Here is a 16,583-nt window from a genome sequence, read left to right as displayed (position 1 = left end):
GGAGCTCACGAGATTTTCTACTTTAAGTTTTTGTGTTGTGAAGTTTTCAAGCTTTGGGTAAAGATTTGATGGATTATGGAAAAAGGATTGGCAAGAGCCTAAGCTTGGGGATGCCCATGGCACCCCCAAGATAATCTAAGGACACCTAGAAGCCAAAGCTTGGGGATGCCCCGGAAGGCATCCCCTCTTTCGTCTACTTCTATCGGTAACTTTACTTGGAGCTATATTTTTATTCGCCACATGATATGTGTTTTGCTTGGAGCGTCTTGTATGATTTATGTCTTTGCTTGTTAGTTCACCACAATCATCCTTGCTGTACACACCTTTTGAGAGAGCTATACATGATTTGGAAATTGTTAGAATACTCTATGTGCTTCGCTTATATCTTTTGAGTTATATAATTTTGCTCTAGTACTTCACTTATATCTTTTTAGAGCACGGTGGTGGATTTGTTTTATAGAAACTATTGATCTCTCATGCTTCACTTAGATTATTTTGAGAGTCTTAATAGCATGGTAATTTTCTTAAAATCCTAATATGCTTGGTATGCAACATTAATAATAAAACTCTCTTATGAGTGTGTTGAATACTATGATAAGTTTGATACTTGATAATTGTTTTGAGATATGGAGATGGTGATATTAAAGTCATGCTAGTTGAGTAGTTGTGAATTTGAGAAATACTTGTGTTGAAGCTTGTGATTCCTGTAGCATGCACGTATGGTGATCCGTTATGTGATGAAGTCGGAGCATGATTTATTTATTGATTGCCTTCCTTATGAGTGGCGGTCGGGGACGAGCGATGGTCTTTTCCTACCAATCTATCCCCCTAGGAGCATGCGCGTAATACTTTGCTTTGATAACTTGTAGATTTTTGCAATAAGTATATGAGTTATTTATGACTAATGTTGAGTCCATGGATTATACGCACTCTCACCCTTCCACCTTTGCTAGCCTCTCTAATACCGCGCACCTTTCATCGGTATCATACACCCACCATATACCTTCCTCAAAACAGCCACCATACCTACCTATTATGGCATTTCCATAGCCATTCCGAGATATATTTCCATGCAACTTTCCACCGTTCCGTTTATTATGACACACTCCATCATTGTCATATTGCATATCCCGGTACACCATCGGAGGCATTCATATAGAGTCATATTTTGTTCTAAGTATCGAGTTGTAATTATTGAGTTGTAAGAAAAATAAAAGTGTGATGATCATCATTATTAGAGCATTGTCCCAAGTGAGGAAAGGATGATGGAGACTATGATTACCCCACAAGTCGGGATGAGACTCTGGACGAAAAATAAATAAAAGAGGCCAAAGAAGCCCAAATCAAAAAAGAAGATAAAAGGCCCAAATAAAAAAATAAAAAAATGAGAGAAAAAGAGAGAAGGGACAATGTTACTATCCTTTTACCACACTTGTGCTTCAAAGTAGCACCATGATCTTCATAGTAGAGAGTCTCTCATGTTATCACTTTCATATACTAGTGGGAATTTTTTATAGAACTTGGCTTGTATATTCCAATGATGGGCTTCCTCAAAATGCCCTAGGTCTTCATGAGCAAACAAGTTGGATGCACACCCACTTAGTTTCTTTTTGAGCTTTCATATACTTATAGCTCTAGTGCATCCGTTGCATGGCAATCCCTACTCACTCACATTGATATCTATTGATGGGCATCTCCATAGACCGCTGATACGCCTAGTTTATGTGAGACTATCTTCTCCCTTTTTGTCTTCTCCACAACCACCACTCTATTCCACCTATAGTGCTATATCCATGGCTCACGCTCATGTATTGCGTGAAGATTGAAAAAGTTTCGAGAATGTCAAGAGTATGAAACAATTGCTTGGCTTGTCATCGGGGTTGTGCATGATTTAAATATTTTGTGTGGTGAAGATAGAGCATAGCCAGACTATATGATTTTGTAGGGATAACTTTCTTTAGCCATGTTATTTTGAGAAGACAGAATTGCTTAGTTAGTATGCTTGAAGTATTATTATTTTTATGTCAATATGAACTTTTGTCTTGAATCTTTCGGATCTAAATATTCATACCACAATTAAGAAGAATTACATTAAAATTATGCCAAGTAGCACTCCGCATCAAAAATTCTGTTTTTATCATTTACCTACTCGAGGATGAGCAGGAATTAAGCTTGGGGATGCTTGATACGTCTCCAACGTATCTATAATTTTTGATTGCTCCATGCTATATTATCTACTATTTTGGACATTGTTGGGCTTTATTATCCACTTTTATATTATTTTTGGGACTAAGCTATTAACCGGAGGCCCAACCCAGAGTTGCTGTTTTTTGCCTCTTTTAGGGTTTCGTAGAAAAGGAATATCAAACGGAGTCCAAACGGAATGAAACCTTCAGGAACGTGATTTTCTCACCGAATACAACTCAGGAGACTTGGACCCTACGTCAAGACAACTAAAAGGAGGCCACGAGGTAGGGGGGCACGCCTGCCCCCCCCCCCAGGCATGCCCTCCACCCTCGTGGGCCCCCTGTTGCTCCACCGACATACTTCTTCCTCCTATATATACCCACATACCCCCAAACGATCAGAACAGGAGCCGAAACCCTAATTCCACCGCCGTAACTTTCTGTATCCACGAGATCCCATCTTGGGGCCTGTTTCGGAGATCCGCCGGAGGGGGCATCGATCACGGAGGGCTTCTACATCAACACCATAGCCTCTCCGATGAAGTGTGAGTAGTTTACTTCAGACCTACGGGTCCATAGTTAGTAGCTAGATGGCTTCTTCTCTCTTTTTGGATCTCAATACAATGTTCTCCCCCTCTCTTGTGGAGATCTATTCGATGTAATCTTCATTTTGCGGTGTGTTTGTTGAGACCGATGAATTGTGGGTTTATGATCAAGTCTATCTATGAATAATATTTGAATCTTCTCTGAATTGTTTTATGTATGATTGGTTATCTTTGCAGGTCTCTTTGAATTATCAGTTTGGTTTGGCCTACTAGATTGATCTTTATTGCAATGGGAGAAGTGCTTAGCTTTGGGTTCAAACTTGCGGTGTCCTTTCCCGGTGACAGTAAGGGCAGCAAGGCACGTATTGTATTGTTGCCATCAAGGATACCAAGATGGGGTTTTCTTCATATTGCATGAGTCTATCCCTCTACATCATGTCATCTTGCTTAAGGCGTTACTCTGTTTTTAACTTAGTACTCTAGATGCATGCTGGATAGAGGTCGATGAGTGGAGTAATAGTAGTAGATGCAGGCAGGAGTCGGTCTACTTGTATCGGACGTGATGCCTATATACATGATCATACCTAGATATTCTCATAACTATGCTCAATTCTATCAATTGCTTAATAGTAATTTTTTCACCCACCGTAGAATACTTATGCTCTCGAGAGAAGCCACTAGTGAAACCTATGGCCCCCGGGTCTATCTTTATCATATTGATCTCCTACTGCTTAGTTATTTACTTTGCTATTTACTTTGCCCTTATTTTACCTTGCATCTTTATCATAAAAATACCAAAAATATTATCTTATCATATCTATCAGATCTCACTCTCGTAAGTGGCCCTATAGGGATTGACAACCCCTATTTGCGTTGGTTGCGAGAATTTATTTGTTTTGTGTGGGTACGAGGGACTCGCGTGTAGCCTCCTACTGGATTGATACCTTGGTTCTCAAAAACTGAGGGAAATACTTATGCTACGTTGCTGCATCATCTCTTCCTCTTCGGGGAAAACCAACGCAGTGCTAAAAGAGGTAGCAATAGGTAGGTATGGTGGACTCATATGGAATAACCTTAGGGTTTATGGGATTGGATGCACAAGCAGTATTCCCACTTAGTACAGGTGAAGGCTAGAAAAAGACTGGGAAGCGACCAGCTAGAGAGCGACAACAGTCATGAAATGCATTAAAATTAATCAACACCAAATGCAAGCATTAGTAGGATATAATGCACCATGAACATAAATATCGTTGAGGCTATGTTGATTTTGTTTCAACTACATGCGTGAACATGTGCCAAGTCAAGCCACTCGAATCGTCCAAAAGAGGATACCACCCTATCATACCACATCACAACCATTTTAATAGCATGTTGGCACGCAAGGTAAACCATTATAAGCTCCTAGCTAATTAAGCATGGCATAAGGAACTATGATCTCTAATTGTCATCGCAAACATGTTTATTCATAATAGGCTGAATCAGGAATGATGAACTAATCATATTTACAAAAACAAGAGAGGTCGAGTTCATACCAGCTTTTCTCATCTCAATCAGTCCATAATATATCATCATAATTGCCTTTCACTTGCACGACCGAATAATGTGAATAATAATAATAATAGTGCACGTGCATTGGACTAAGCTGGAATCTGCAAGCATTCAATAAACAGGAGAAGACAAGGCAATATGGGCTCTTTTGTCAGATCAACAATAATGCATATAAGAGCCACTTCAACAATTTAATCATGATATTCTCCTATCGACCCCCCCCCCCAAAAAAAAAAGAAAAGAAATAAAACTATATACACGGGAAAGCTCCCAACAAGCAAAAGAAGAACAAGAAATCTTTTTGGTTTTTCTTTTTAATTACTACTACAAGCATGGAAAGTAAGACTAGCTAAAAGCTACAACTAATTCTTTTTGTTTTTCTTAAGGTTTATTAAACACACAGGAAGAAAGCATAAAAGGGAAATAAACTAGCACGGATATTACAATGAAAAAGTATGAGCACCGACATCTAGCGATGAGTGTGTGAACATGAATGTAATGTCGGTGGGAAATACGTATTCCCCCAAGCTTAGGCTTTTGGCCTAAGTTGGTCTATGGCCACAGTTGGCCTGGCGGATATCCATAGTAATAGTTGGGGTCGTACTGAGAAGAAGAGGACTCTGATTGCCATTGGTTGGAAATCATCTCCCGATCCCACTGGTAATTAGACTACCGTGGAGGATCAACTTGTGGTTCCGACTCTGGCTCTGTGCCTGATGTAGGGTTCCGGTAGGCGTGAATAGCCTCCAATGGAACAAGGTACTTGTTTGTAGATAAATCAAACAAAGAAGGAGCAGGCAGGGTAATAGTCCCAGGATGATGTTTATCAAAGAACAATTTGTATTTGAGCTCATTTCCCCTATTCTTAACAATAAAATCGTGTGCTACCATACTCTTATAATCTAAATAAACAGGTGGCAGCAATTTTTCTTCCTTCTCATAATGCCTAATAGGTATGTTAAAATGTGCAGCTAGGCGCGAGGCGAAGATGCCTCCAAAGACGGGGCCCTTAGTACGGTTAAGGTTTGACCGCTTTGCAATAATAGCACCCATGACGAATGTATCATCACGAAATAAGGCGTGGCAAAAAACAACAGTATCAGGGGCACTCAGGTTTCCACAGTTTCCGCGCCCAATTAAGCATCTACTAGCAAATATAGCAAAGTAACGTAGAACAGGAAAGTGTATGCTAGTAGTTCGTGCATCGGAAACCTTCCTCGTTTCCCCTACAGTGATGGTATCAATAAACTCATCCACATCGCTGCGATGTGGTTCCTCTATCATGCCCTCGAAAGGGATCAAACAAACCTGACAAAAATCATGAAGTGACATCTCCTTATGCTCATCATATATATAAAACTCCACCGTAGGTGGTGAGCTCGATCCTAGCATGGAAATGAAAGTTTTGCACAAAGATATTGGTGAGTAAGAGATACTGTTCGCGCTGGTCGTGGAGGAAGGCGGTGAGGCCTGCATTCTCAGCCAATTCATACAAATCATCATAAATCCCGGCTGCTCTCAAGAAATCATCACAAGGCCATTCACACGGCCGAACCTCCGCGATGCGAGGCAGATTATATTTGGGCTTCTTTGCTTCTTCATTTTGCTTTTCCTTCGAGCTTCGGCTCGATGAGCCCCTCAAAAATCTCTTCATTATGTTCTGAAAATTTCTTAAATTTTTAGTAACTTCAAATAAAAGTGAACCAAACTCAACAAAATTGATAGCAACTACTCCTACAAGTGCCTAGAGCCTATATCATGCATCAAAACTACTTGGAACCACAAAAATTTGACATGCAAGCTCAAGAACACGGTCACCTAGGTAGCACAAATTTGCAATGAATAAAGCATTAGAACAAAAACTAATTGGACCAATGGAGGTGTCACATACCAAGGAACAATCCCCCAAAGCAGTTTTGTGAGAGATGCTTTGAGCAAGGATATCGAAAATCGCAGCAAAATGAGCTAGAACTCGTGCTTGAGTTGGATAATGGTGTTTGTGGGAGGAAGGAGGAGTGTGTGGGTCTAGTAATAAGTGGAGGAGAGCCATCATGGGCCCACGAGGCAGGGGGCGCGCCCAAGGGGTAGGGCGTGCCCTCCACCCTCGTGGCCAGGTGGATGCCCCTCTGTTGTGTTCTCAGTGCCAAATATTCTCAAATATTCCAGAAAAAATCATATTTAAATTTCAGGGCATTTGGAGAACTTTTATTTTCGGGGTATTTTTACATTGCACAGATAATTCAGATAACAGAGAGTTGTGTTTTCTAAATTCATCCATCTCATGATCATCAAAAGGAATCTATTAACAAGGTTGATCAAGTCTTGTTAACAAACTCATTTCGAATAACATGGAACCGGAGAATTTTCAAATAACACTAGGTTACCTCAATGGGGATATGCACATCCCCAACAATAAGAATATCATATTTCTTCTTGACAGTAGGTAGAGGAAATTCAAAACCTCCAAAAATAATCGATGGAATTTTTCCAATAGAATTGATACTGTGGACTTGAGGTTGTTTCCTCGGAAAGTGTACCGTATTCTCATTACCATTAACAAGAAAAGTGGCATTGCCTTTGGTGCAATCAATAACAGCTCCTACAGTATTCAAAAAGGGTCTTCCAAGAATAATAGACATACTATCGTCCTCGGGAATATCAAGAATAACAAAGTCTGTTAAAATAGTAATGTTTGCAACTACAACAGGCATACCCTCACAAATACCGACAGGTATAGCAGTTGATTTATCAGTCATTTGCAAAGATATTTTAGTAGGTGTCAACTTATTCAAATCAAGTCTACGATATAAAGAGAGAGGCATAACACTAACACCGGCTCCAATATCACATAAAGCAGTTTTAACATAGTTTCTTTTAATGGAGCATGGCATAGTGGGTACTCCTGGATCTCCAAGTTTCTTTGGTATTCCACCCTTAAAAGTGTAATTAGCAAGCATGGTGGAAATTTCAGCTTCTGGTATCTTTCTTTTATTAGTAACAATTTCTTTCATGTACTTAGCATAAGGATTCATTTTGAGCATATCAGTTAATCGCATACGCAAAAAGATAGGTCTAATCATTTCAGGAAAGCGCTCAAAATCCTCATCATCCTTTTACTTGGATGGTTTGGGAGGAAAAGTCATGGGTTTTTGAACCCATGGTTCTCTTTCTTTACCGTGTTTCCTAGCAACAAAATATTTCTTATCATAACGTTGATTCTTTGATTGTGGGTTATCACAATCTACACCAAGCTCAATTTCTATATCATTATCATTACTAGGTTGAGCATCAACATGAACATTATCATTTACACTATCACTAGTTCCATGTTCATTACCAGATTGTGTTTCAGCATCAGAAATAGAAATATCATTTGGATTCTCAGGTGTTTCAGCAATAGGTTCACTAGAAGCATGCAAACTCCTGTCATTTCTCTTTTTCTTCCTTTTAGAAGGACTAGGTGCATCTATATTATTTCTCTGAGAATCTTGCTCAATTCTCTTAGGGTGGCCTTCAGGGTACAAAGGTTCCTGAGTCATTTTACCAGTTCTAGTAGCCACTCTAACAGCATAGTCCTTATTCTTATTATTCAATTCATTGAGCAAATCATTTTGAGCTTTAAGTACTTGTTCAACTTGAGTGGTAACCATAGAAGCATGTTTACTAATAAGTTTAAGTTCACCTTTGACATTAGCCATATAATCACCCAAGTGTTCAAGCATATCAGCACTGTGTTTTAATTCTCTACCAAAATAAACATTGAAGTCTTCTTTCTTAATTATAAATTTATCAAACTCATCTAAGCATGGGCTAGCAAACTTAGTAAATGGGATTTCAGTTTTATTATATCTATAGAGAGAATTTACCTTCACTACTTGTGTCAGGTTATCAAGACCATGTGTTTCTTCAATAGGTGATGGATTAAAACCATATATTTCTTCAACAGGCGATAAATTAAGACCATGTATTTCTTCAATAGGAGGTAAATTCTTAACATCTTCAGCTTTAATACCCTTTTCTTTCACAGATTTCTTTGCCTCTTGCATATCTTCAGGACTGAGAAATAGAACACCCCTTTTCTTCGGAGTTGGTTTAGGAATAGGCTCGGGAGTTGGCTTAGGAAGTGTCCAATTATTTTCATTTGTCAACATATTATTCAATAGAATTTCAGCTTCATCTGGTGTTCTTTCCCTAAAAACAGAACCAACACAACTATCTAGGTAATCTCTGGAAGCATCGGTTATTCCATTATAAAAGATATCAAGTATTTCATTTTTCTTAAGAGGATGACCAGGCAAAGCATTAAGTAATTGGAGAAGCCTCCCCAAGCTTGTGGGAGACACTCTTCTTCAATTTGCACAAAATTATATATATCCCTTAAGGCTTGTTTCTTATGAGCAGGGAAATATTTAGCAGAGAAGTAATAAATCATATCCTGGGGACTATGCACACAACCAGGATCAAGAGAATTAAACCATATCTTAGCATCACCCTTTAATGAGAACGAAATTATTTTAAGAATATAAAAGTAGTGAGTTCTCTCATCATTAGTGAACAGGGTGGCTATATCATTTAATTTAGTAAGATGTGCCACAACAGTTTCAGATTCATAGCCATAAAAAGGATCAGATTCAACCAAAGTAATTATATCAGGATCAGTAGAGAATTCATAATCCTTATCAGTAACAAAGATAGGTGAAGTAGCATAAGCAGGATCATATTTCATTCTAGCATTCAGAGTTTTTTGTTTAAGCTTAGCTAATAATTTCTGAAGATCACTTCTATCATTGCAAGCAAGAAAGTCTCTTTTAGTTTCTTCATCCATAACATAGCCCTTAGGCACCACAGGTAATTCATATTTATTAGGAGAGCCTTCATAATCACCTTCATCAGTACTATCAGTTTCAATAATTTCATTCTCTCTAGCCCTAGCAAGTTGTTCATCAAGAAATTCACCAAGTGGCACAGTAGTATCAGGCATAGAAGAAGTGGCATCATCAATAATATGCGACATATCAGAATCAATAGCAGAAGCAGGTTTAGGTGTCGCAAGCTTACTCAAAACGGAAGGTGAATCAGGTGCAGACCTAGATGGTTGTTCCTTACCTCCCGCCTCTTTCAAGTTCTTCATAGTGACCAGCAGATATAAATCCCAAGTGACTCAAAGAATAGAGCTATGCTCCCCGGCAACGGCGCCAGAAAATAGCCTTGATAGCCCACAAGTATAGGGGATCGCAACAGTTTTCGAGGGTAGAGTATTCAACCCAAATTTATTGATTCAACACAAGGGGAGCCAAAGAATATTCTCAAGTATTAGCTGCTGAGTTGTTAATTCAACCACACCTGGAAACTTAATATATGTAGCAAAGTGTTTAGTAGGCAAGTAATATGATAGTAGTGGTAAAGATATCAAATGTAACGGTAACAAAAGTAATGTTTTTGGTATTTTGTAGTGATGAAAATGATGTCTACTACACAACCTTCTTCTTGTAGACGTTGTTGGGCCTCCAAGTGCAGAGGTTTGTAGGACAGTAGCAAGTTTCCCATAAGTGGATGACCTAAGGTTTATCAATCCGTAGGAGGCGTAGGATGAAGATGGTCTCTCTCAAGCAACCCTGCAACCAAATACCAAAGAGTCTCTTGTGTCCCCAACACACCCAATACAATGGTAAATTGTATAGTTGCACTAGTTCGGCGAAGAGATGGTGATACAAGTGGTATATGGATAGTAGATAATAGTTTTTGTAATCTGAAATAATAAAAACAGCAAGGTAGCAAGTGATAAAAGTGAGCATAAACGGTATTGCAATGATGGTAAACAAGGCCTAGGGTTCATACTTTTGCTAGTGTAAGTTCCCTCAACAATACTAACATAATTGGATCACATAACTATCCCTCAACATGCAACAAAGAGTCACTCCAAAGTCACTAATAGCGGAGAACGAACGAAGAGATTATGGTAGGGTACGAAACCACCTCAAAGTTATTCTTTCCAATCAATCCGTTGGGCTATTCCTATAAGTGTCACAAACAGCCCTAGAGTTCGTACTAGAATAATACCTTAAGACACAAATCAACCAAAACCCTAATGTCACCTAGATACTCCAATGTCACCTCAAGTATCCGTGGGTATGATTATACAATATGCATCACACAATCTCAGATTCATCTATTCAACCAACAGATAGAACCTCATAGAGTGCCCCAAAGTTCTACCGGAGAATCACGACGAAAACGTGTGCCAACCCCTATGCATAGGTTCATGGGCGGAACCCGCAAGTTGGTCACCAAAACATACATCAAGTGGCACGTGGTATCCCATTGTCACCATAGATATCCACGGCAAGACATACATCAAGTGTTCTCAAATCTTTAAAGACTTCAATCTGATAAGATTACTTCAAAGGGGAAACTCAATTCATTACAAGAGAGAAGAGGGGGAGGAGAAACATAAGATCCAACTATAATAGCAAAGCTCAGGATACATCAAGATCGTATCATCTCAAGAACACGAGAGAGAGAGAGAGATCAAACACATAGCTCCTTGTACATACCCTCAGCCCCGAGGGAGAACTACTCCCTCCTCATCATGGAGAGCACCGGGATGATGAAGATGGCGACCGGAGAAGGATTTCGCCCTCCGGCAGGGTGCCAGAATGGGTCTAGATTGGTTTTTGGTGGCTACGGAGGCTTCTGGCGGCGGAACTCTCGATCTATCTTGCGTTCTGGAAGTTTTAGGGTACGTGGATTTATATGGGTGCAGGGAGGACATCGGAGGAGCCACGGGGGCCCCACGAGACAGGGGGGCGCGCCCTGGGGGGGCGCCCCCCATCCTCGTGAGCACCTCGTGTCTCCCCTGACGTGGGGTCCAAGTCTATCAGGTGTGTTTCCTTCCAAAAATAACTTCTCCAGTTGATTTCATTCCGTTTTGAATCCGTCTGATATTCCTTTTCTTCGAAACACTGAAATAGGCATAAAACAGCAAATCTGGGCTGGGCCTACGGTTAATAGGTTAGTCCCAAATGTAATATAAAAGTGGATAATAAAGCCCAATATTGCCCAAAACAGTAGATAATATAGCATGGAGCAATCAAAAATTATAGATACGTTGGAGACGTATCAAGCATCCCCAAGCTTAATTCCTGCTCGTCCTCGAGTAGGTAAATGATACAAAAAGATAATTTTTGATGTGGAATGCTAGTTGGCATAATTCCAATGTAATTCTTCTTAATCGTGGCATGAATATTCAAGAAAAAAATTTAATATTGAAATAAAAACAATAATACTTCAACATACTAACTAAGCAATTATGTTTTCTCAAAATAACATGGCCAAAGAAAGTTATCCCTACAAAATCATATAGTCTGGCTATGCTCCATCTTCCCCACACAATATATTTAAATCATGCACAACCCCGATGACAAGCCAAGCAATTGTTTCATACTTTTGATGTTCTCAAACTTTTTCAATCTTCACGCAATACATGAGCGTGAGCCATGGACATAGCACTATAAGTGGAATAGAATGGTGGTTGTGGAGAAGAAAAAAAGGGAGAAGATAGTCTCACATCGACTAGGCGTATCAACGGGCTATGGAGATGCCCATCAATAGATATCAATATGAGTGAGTAGGGATTGCCATGCAATGGATGCACTAGAGCTATAAGTATGTGAAAGCTCAAAAAGAAACTAAGTGGGTGTGCATCCAACTTGCTTGCTCATGAAGACCTAGGGCATTTTGAGGAAGCCCATCATTGGAATATACAAGCTAAGTTCTATAATGAAAGATTCCCACTAGTATATGAAAGTGACAACATAGGAGACTCTCTATCATGAAGATCATGGTGCTACTTTCAAGCACAATATATGAGACTCGCTATATCATGGTGCTACTTTGAAGCACAAGTGTGGAAAAAAAGGATAGTAGCATTGCCCCTTTTTATTTTTTATTCTTTTGGGCCTTTTTTGGCCTTTCTCTTTTTTTTGGGACAATGCTCTATTGAATGATGATCATCACACTTCTATTTATTCACAACTCAATGATTACAAATCGATACTAGAACAAAGTATGACTCTATATGAATGCCTCCGGCGGTGTACCGGGATGTGCATTGATGCATGAGTGACATGTATGAAAGAATTATGAACGGTGGCTTTGCCACAAATACGATGTCAACTACATGATCATGCAAAACAATATGACAATGATGGAGCGTGTCATAATAATGGAACGGTGGAAAGTTGCATGGCAATATATCTCGGAATGGCTATGGAAATGCCATAATAGGTAGGTATGGTGGCTGTTTTGAGGAAGGTATATGGTGGGTTTATGGTACCGGCGAAAGTTGCGCGGTACTAGAGAGGCTAGCAAAGGTGGAAGGGTGAGAGTGCGTATAATCCATGGAATCAAAATTAGTCATAAAGAACTCACATACTTATTGCAAAAATCTATTAGTTATCAAAGAAAAGTATTACACGCATACTCCTAGGGGGATAGATTGGTAGGAAAAGACCATCGCTCGTCCCCGACCGCCACTCATAAGGAAGACAATCAATAAATAAATCATGCTCCGACTTCGTCACATAACGGTTCACCATACGTGCATGCTACGGGAATCACAAACTTCAACACAAGTATTTCTCAAATTCACAACTACTCAGCTAGCATGACTCTAATATCACTATCTTCATATCTCAAAACAATTATCAAGTATCAAACTTCTCTTAGTATTCAACACACTCATAAGAGAATTTTATTATTCTTGAATACCTAGCATATTAGGATTTTAAGCAAATTACCATGCTATTTAAGACACTCAAAATAATCTAAGTGAATCATGAGAGTTCATCTATTTCTATAAAATAAAACTACCACCATGCTCTAAAAGGTATAAGTGAAGCACTAGAGCATCGACAAACTAAGTGAAGATCAATGAGTAGTTGAATAATTATGCAACTATGTGAAGACTCTCTAACATTTAATAATTTCAGATCTTGGTATTCTATTCAAACAGCAAGCGAAGCAAAATAAAATGACATTCTAAGAATAGCAAACATCATGTGAAGAAACAAAAACTTAGGATCAACCGATACTAACGGATAGTTGTTGAAGAAGAAAGGTGGGATGCCAATCGGGGCATCCCCAAGCTTAGATGCTTGAGACTTCTTGAAATATTATCTTGGGGTGCCTTGGGAATCCCCAATCTTGAGCTTTTGTGTATCCTTAATTCCTCTCATATCATGGTCTCCCTAAATCTCAAAAGCTTCATTCACACAAAACTCAACAAGGACTCGTGAGATAAGTTAGCATAAACCATTGCAAAAACCTTATCATACTCTGCTGTAGCAAATCACTAAAATTATTATTCAACATTTCATACTAAATGCCTCTTCATATTTAATAGTCCTATCCTCAAATAGAATCATTAAAGAAGCAAACATATGCAAACAATGCAAACATAACAGCAATCTGCCTAAACAGGATAATCTGTAAAGAATGCTGCAACATCCATACTTCCCTAACTCCAAAAATTATGAAATAAAATTCCCACTGTAGTAAATTTATCAGATCTTAATATGCAAAAGGTTTCAACATTTTATCGCATTCTGACTTTTCTAGGGAATTATTGTAACAGCGGTAAACTTTCTGTTTTCAAACAGTAACATGTATACTTGTAACATAGGCATAGTAAAGGCTATCAATGCCACTTTTTATTGAAATAAAAGATGAAAAACATTGTTCTAAATAACATCAAGAAAATCTTAACAAAATAAATTGACGCTCCAAGCACAACACATATTATGTGGCGAATAAAAATATAGCTCCAAGTAAAGTTACTGATGAACGAAGACGAAAGAGGGGATGCCTTCCGGGGCATCCCCAAGCTTAGGCTCTTGGTTGTCCTTGAATATTAACTTGGGGTGCCTTGGGCATCCCCAAGCTTATGCTCTTGCCACTCCTTGTTCCATAGTCCATCGAATCCTTACCCAAAACTTGAAAACTTCACAACACAAAACTTAAAGTAGAAAACTCGTAAGCTCCGTTAGTATAAGAAAACAAAAGACCATTTCAAGGTACTGTAATGAACTCATTATTTATTCATATTGGTGTTAAACATACTGTATTCCAACTTCTCTATGGTTTATAAACTCTTTTACTAGCCATAGATTCATCAAAATAAGTAAATAACACATGAAAAACAGAATCTGTCAAAAACAGAACAGTCTGTATTAATCTGAATCAAATGTATACTTATGGAACTCATAAAATTCTCAAATAAATTTCTGGACCTGAGGAATTTATCTATTAATCATCTTCAAAACGAATTAACTAAATATCACTCTCCAAATAAAAATGGCAGCAATTCTCGTGAGCGCTAAAGTTCCTGTTTTTTACAGCATGATCAACAAGACTTTCCCCAAGTCTTCCCAAAGGTTCTACTTGGCACAAACACTAATTAAAAGCATAAAACAACATCTAAACACAGGCTAGATGAATTATTTATTACTAAACAGGAACAAAAAGCAAGGATCTAAAATAAAATTGGGTTGCCTCCCAACAAGCGCTATCGTTTAATGCCCCTAGCTAGGCATGATGATTTCAATGATACTCACATAAAGGATAAGAATTGTAACATAAAGAGAGCATCATGAAGAATATGAATAGCAAATTTAAGTCTAACATACTTCATATGCATAGGGATTTTGTGAGCAAACAACTTATGGGGACAAGAATCAACTTGCATAGGAAGGTAATACAAGCATAACTTCAAAATTTTAAGCACATAGAGAGGAAGCTTGATATTATTGCAATTCCTACAAGCATATATTCCTCCCTCATAATAATTTTCAGTAGCATCATGAATGAATTCAACAGTATAACCAGTGCCTAAAGCGTTCTTCTCATGATCTACAAGCATAGAAAATTTACTACTCTCCACACAAGCAAAATTCTTCTCATGAATAATAGTGAGAGCAAACTCAACAAAATAACTATCATGTGATTGAAAATTAAGATCAAGATGACAAGTTTCATGGTTATCATTATTCTTTAAAGCATATGTGTCATCACAATAATCATCATCGATAGGAGGCATGCTTTCATCATAATAAATTTGCTCATCAAAACTTGGGGGACAAAAAATATCATCTTCATCAAACATAGCTTCCCCAAGCTTGTGGATTTGCATATCATTAGCATCATAGATATTCAAGGAATTCATACTAACAACATTGCAATCATGCTCATCATTCAAATATTTAGTGCAAAACATTTTATAGATTTCTTCTTCTAGCACTTGACCACAATTATCCTTTCCATCATAATCACGAAAGATATTAAAAAGGTGAAGCGTATGAGACAAACTCAATTCCATTTTTTTATAGTTTTATTTTATAAACTAAACTAGTGATAAAACAAGAAACTAAAAGACTCGATTGCAAGATCTAAAGATATACCTTCAAGCACTCACCTCCCCGGCAACGGCGCCAGAAAAGAGCTTGATGTCTACTACACAACCTTCTTCTTATAGACATTGTTGGGCCTCCAAGTGCAGAGGTTTGTAGGACAGTAGCAAGTTTCCCTCGAGTGGATGACCTAAGGTTTATCAATCCGTAGGAGGCGTAGGATGAAGATGGTCTCTCTCAAGCAACCCTGCAACCAAATAACAAAGAGTCTCTAGTGTCCCCAAGACACCCAATACAATGGTAAATTGTATAGGTGCACTAGTTCGGCGAAGAGATGGTGATACAAGTGGTATATGGATAGTAGATAATAGTTTTTGTAATCTGAAATAATAAAAACAGCAAGGTAGAAAGTGATAAAAGTGAGCGTAAACGGTACTGCAATGATGGTAAACAAGGCCTAGGGTTCATACTTTCGCTAGTGTAAGTTCCCTCAACAATAGTAACATAATTGGTTCACATAACTATCCCTCAACATGCAACAAAGAGTCACTCCAAAGTCACTAATAGCGGAGAACGAACGAACACTAGTGCAGAACCAGGCAATAGCACCGGTTCGTAAGGCCCTTTAGTGCCGGTTCCATAACCGGCACTAAAGTGTGGTCACTAAAGCCCCCCCTTTAGTACCGGTTCAGCACGAACCGGTGCTAAAGGGCAACCACGTGGCACGAGCCAGCTCCGAGGGCCGGGAGCCCTTTAGTACCGGTTGGTGTTACCAACCGGTACTAAAATGTTTGGGTTTTTTTGGTTTTATGATTTCTTTTTCATTTAATTTTGTGTTTTCCATTTTAATTCTTTTTCGTTTGCTGGTATTTTACGATACTACACATTGTACACGTTAT

This window comes from Triticum dicoccoides, chromosome 4A, assembly GCF_002162155.2.
Source record: "Triticum dicoccoides isolate Atlit2015 ecotype Zavitan chromosome 4A, WEW_v2.0, whole genome shotgun sequence".
Taxonomy (NCBI): Eukaryota; Viridiplantae; Streptophyta; class Magnoliopsida; order Poales; family Poaceae; genus Triticum; species Triticum dicoccoides.
Note: the sequence above shows the minus strand (reverse complement) of the source record.